A 4,655-nucleotide genomic window follows, 5' to 3' on the forward strand; every position below is an offset into this window, starting at 1 on the left:
ACCCAATCCCTAGGAGCCAGGCTGGTGGATGAGGATAGTGGAAAGCTCTTCCAGGCTTCAGAAGCCAGAGACTGTAGGGACTATAGGCCCTTGAGCTGGATGCTTAGTGCGATGAGATGAGCTGCTAACACTTGGCAATTGCTCTGACTTTAAGCATCTAGGATTATTACCCTTCAGCAGCAGGTTCCAAGGAGGGTCCCACTATGGGCTGATGTTTTCTTGAGCGGAGATGCCCACTGTAGACCTAGCACTGGCCTATTCTATCCTTGTTCTGACAACCCCATTCTGCATTGTTTGCCCTGTACTTTGTGAGTAGGCCTCCTTCCCTTTGCTCTGGCTGTCTCAGCGAGAGCAGTGGCCTCTCCTCTCAGCTGCTTTCTATCCTGTGGTGATTTGAATGATTTGCTCCACACCCATAGACAGGATCGTGTGTTTAAATACTAGTCCCCAGCTCCCAGAACTATTTGGGAAGGATTAAAAAGTGTGGCTTTCGTGGAGAAGATGTGTCCCTGGGGGCAGACTTAAGATTGCAAAAGGCTCTATTCTCAGAATGTTCTTTCTTTCTCCAGTTCTTACTTGTGGATCAAGGTATCAACCGTCAGCTGCCATGCCTTTGCTCTTCTAGCCTGGACTCTAATCGCCTTGGAACTGTAAACCAATCAAATGCTTCTTTTTTAAAAAGTTGCCTTGGTCATGGTGCTTTGTCATAGAAATTTAGAAGTAACTAAGACATATCTCTTTCTCTGGAAGCAGCAGGAAGGCTGCCGGGGACTTGGGGGTATTGGCTGAGGCCCTTTCTGGACACAGAAACAATAAGATATACTTCCTGTTCTCTGGTTCTCCACTCTCCTATGCAAAGTTAATGAAGAGGTTCTTCAGGGACTGAGCAGGAATGAACAATCCATGGTTTTGTGCCCTTTCTTTCTATCTAGGAATTTTCTGCTGACAAACTGCCTTACCTCCTGGCCTCATGGTGGGCAGAGGGAGGGAAGAGGAGGGACTTAAAGAGCTCACCGGTAACTCCTTTTTCCCCTAGAAACTAGAAACTTGATTCTCTTCCTTATTTGAGCTGGTTTGTGTTTGTCAACTTGATACAAGCTAGACTCACCTGGAAAGAAGAAATGTCATTTGAGTAATATTCTCTCTTTCTCTCTCTCTCTCTCTCTCTCTCTCTCTCTCTCTCTCTCTCTCTCTCTCTCTCTCTCTCTCTCTCTCTCTCAGACTGGCCTGTAAGCAAGTCTGTAAGGCAGTTTCTCAATTGATATAGGAAACCTGGCTCTTTGTTGGAAGTGCCACCCCCTGACTGGTGGTCTCGAGTTCTGTAAGAAAGCCGACAAAGAAAGCCATTGGAGGCAAGGCAGTAAGCAGTATTTCTCATGCTTCAGTTTCTGCCTTGAGTTCCTGCCCTGACTTCTCTCAGTGATGGACTGTGCCATTACAGTTGTAAACTGAATAGGCCTTTCCTTTCCCAGATTTCCTTTGGTCATTGTGGTTTTTGAAGTATTAGAAAGCAAACCAGGACATTATCCAAGTTGCTAGACAAGCCTCGTATTTTTTCTCTTCTGAGATATAGTGTGTGTATGTGTGTGTGTGTGTGTCTGTGTGTGTGTGTCTGTGTGTGTGTGTGCATATGCCTGTGTTTGATAGGGTTCCCACAGTTGTCAGAAGAGAGAATCAGATCTCCTGGAACTGGAGTTACAGACAGCTGTGAGTCATCTGATATTAATACTAGACACCAAACCCCAGTACTCTGCAAGAGCAGAAAAGTGTTCCAAACCACTGAACATCTCTCCAGCCCTAACTGCCTCTTAGGAGACATTCATACTCCTCCTAGTAGGAATGACAAAGTAATAAAATGTAACACCAAAGGACCTTCCATTTGGGTTCTCTTCCTTGGACAATCTCAAGTGTCTATGCTAGCTATCCTGGACTAAACATTCATTGGCATCTATAATCTGATTGTAGAGCTCTGTGTCCAGAAAGAAGGGATGGGGTAACTTCATTCACTGAAGCCAGGGGAGCTTGGCTCAATTTTATAAACTGTCTTTCTATATAGCTGTGACACACTGACCAGGTGAAGGGGAAAAATATAATCTGGCTCTTCACTGTTGGAAATGATAGAGTGGGATCCTATCCAAGGTCAAGTTGACTTCAAAGAGTCAAAACGGAAAAGGACCCCAGTGGTCCAAGGAGATTTGATGGAGAACTCTTTATCCTAGCTTCTGTTAGCTCCCCATTCAGCACACATATTCTACAAACACTGCACAGTCCAGCAGAGGTCTCAGATCTCAGCAGGACCTGCTTGCCAGAGATTTGCTTGGAGGTCAGTCATGAGGCCTCTGTTTGCTTTTAAGCTTTCCTGGGAGGGACTTGAGTGAATTCTTTGCTCCAGCAAAGGTCTGTAAGCCCCTGTGTCAGACTTCTGCAGCCTTCTAGATTACAACAGGGCAAAGCTTGCAGGCAGCATCTTACTGAAAGTCATGGCTTTTTCCCAGGAAGGCTCAGCCAGTCTACAATAGGATTGAAGACTAGATCATGAAAGTCACCAAGCTGGACTTTGCCAGTGAAAGAAGCTAGAAACAGAGAAGTCCCATTGAGAGGGTGCCCACTGCCTACCTGCCCAGGAGCTCAACCTGGGTGCAACCACCCCTGCAAAGGACTCACATGTGTTCAGAAAGTGCCTTCCAGATCCCCAGACCCACTTCCTCCTCCCAACTTGTTCTAATTCCTGAAAGCTAATTGATGCTATGGTCTCATTCATGGTTGCCTCTGCTTCCTTACTGAAAATTTAGATTTCAAAGAGCTGCCTCAAAGACAGGTGTAATGGAGACCTTCTCATCCTGGCTACATGAATACAAGAAAGTTTCTGGAGAAGGGCATCAGAGACAGGGGCCTGGTTGCCTGCTCAAGACAAAATTCTGAGTTTTTTTTAACGTTTCAATTTTTTTCTTTAAAAGGACTTGTGTACAGGGGTTTAAATGCTGTATAGACAAAAAAAAACTAAAACTGTTCTAGAACCAACTTATTCATCATCATCTTTATCATCTTTATCTTCCTCTTCTCCCTCCTCTTCCTCATCCTCTTCATCCTCCTCCTCATTTTCCTCTTCCTTCTTTTTCTTGCTCGTTTCAGCCTTGACCACCCTCTTTTTCACTGCATCAGGTTTTCCTTTAGCTCTGTAGGCAGCAGTATCCTTCTCATACTTCTCCTTCACTTGGCAGCCTTCTTCTCCTAGGGCTGCTTGTCATCCACTGCAGTGTTGTTCCACATCTCTCCTAGTTTCTTTGCAACATCACCAATGGATAAGCCAAGATGCTCGTCTTTGAATTTGGGGCAGTGCTCAGAACAGAACAAGAAGAAGGCTGAAGGAGGCCTCTTGGGTGCATTGGGGTCCTTGAACTTCTTTTTGGTCTCCCCTTTGGGGGATGTAGATTTTCATTTCTCTTTCATGAAAATCCTTGTCAGCCTTTGCCATATCTTCAAATTTCCCCTTTTCTTTAGGAGACATGGTCTTCCACCTCACTGAGCACTTCTTGGAGAATTCTGAGAAGTTGACAGAAGCATCTGGGTGCTTCTTCTTGTGCTTCTACAGGCAGGTTTGCATGAAGAATGCATATGAGGACATTTTGCCTCTTTGCTTCTTAGGATCTCCTTTGCCCATGTTTAGTTGATTTTCCTCTGTGAAGCACAGAGTCCAGAGTTGCCCAGTGCCCGTCTGGCTCTAGCTTGCCCCAGCGCAGTCTCTATGGAGCTCAATGTATTGCCCAGGGCAGAATTCTTAGTCTGCCTTCTCTGTTCCCATACCACCTGTTCCAGGCTGCCTAGTGTGGCAGCCACCAATTGGGAAGACCAGTGTGTGCCCCAGTCCTGTCTTTGAATAGCACAGATAGCCTGCTCTGCAAGGCTTTGAGAATCAGAGCACCTGCAGGGAGATCAACCCCTTCCTTCATTCCTGTTCATAGGGACACTTTGGGATGAAGGCAGGGCCTTCAGGCTGGAGTGTGGCATCAGGGGAGGTGCTACCTCTAAGTGGTGGCAGAGTGAGAATAGAGAAACTGTAAGTGCCAGGCAACATGGTGACAGTTGCAAAGGCCACTCAGAAAGGTAGCGTTTGAGAGAGAGGCCATCATTTAGAGAAAGATGCCTATTAAAAATGAAGCTCCACTTCATGCAGAATAAGCAGCTTCCTTTGGCTTCTCTGCCAAACTTGTGGAAAATGCAGAATTTCTCCATGGCCACAGAATGAGCTGTCAATACTACTGGGAGAAAGTGAGGGTGCACTGGTATAAAGTCTCTAGTCCTTGACATTGAGCTCATATTGCTACAAGCATCTTTTTCTGAGCATCCCCCAGGGAGGATGTCCATGCTCAGCATTCTGCCACCAACACCTACAATGGCAGGGGCTGTCACCCGTACTCTACAGGCAAGCATCTGAGCTTCCACATAAGAGAAGTTTCTGGTGTGCAAAGCAAGGGCCAGGCTAATTTGGAAGCATTCTGTTGAAAGCTCTCAGAAGGAAAGGAGAAGCTGAAAGCCATGTCTGGGGCTGCAGATCCAGTGATCTTTTGAGCACAAACCCCGAATGTCTAAGAAGATGGTAGGGAAATTCCCAGAAAAGACAGTTGAACTGTCTTAGCTGAGGAATGAGAACTTAT

The 4,655-nt window shown here is 46.0% G+C and overlaps 1 pseudogene; it reads right to left on the bottom strand.

The window, feature by feature from the left end:
• Positions 1 to 3,022: 3,022 nt before the first annotated feature.
• On the bottom strand, positions 3,023 to 3,673 carry LOC127679008 (high mobility group protein B1-like; annotated as a pseudogene).
• Positions 3,674 to 4,655: the final 982 nt, after the last annotated feature.

This window comes from Apodemus sylvaticus, chromosome 1 (assembly GCF_947179515.1).
Source record: "Apodemus sylvaticus chromosome 1, mApoSyl1.1, whole genome shotgun sequence".
Taxonomy (NCBI): Eukaryota; Metazoa; Chordata; class Mammalia; order Rodentia; family Muridae; genus Apodemus; species Apodemus sylvaticus.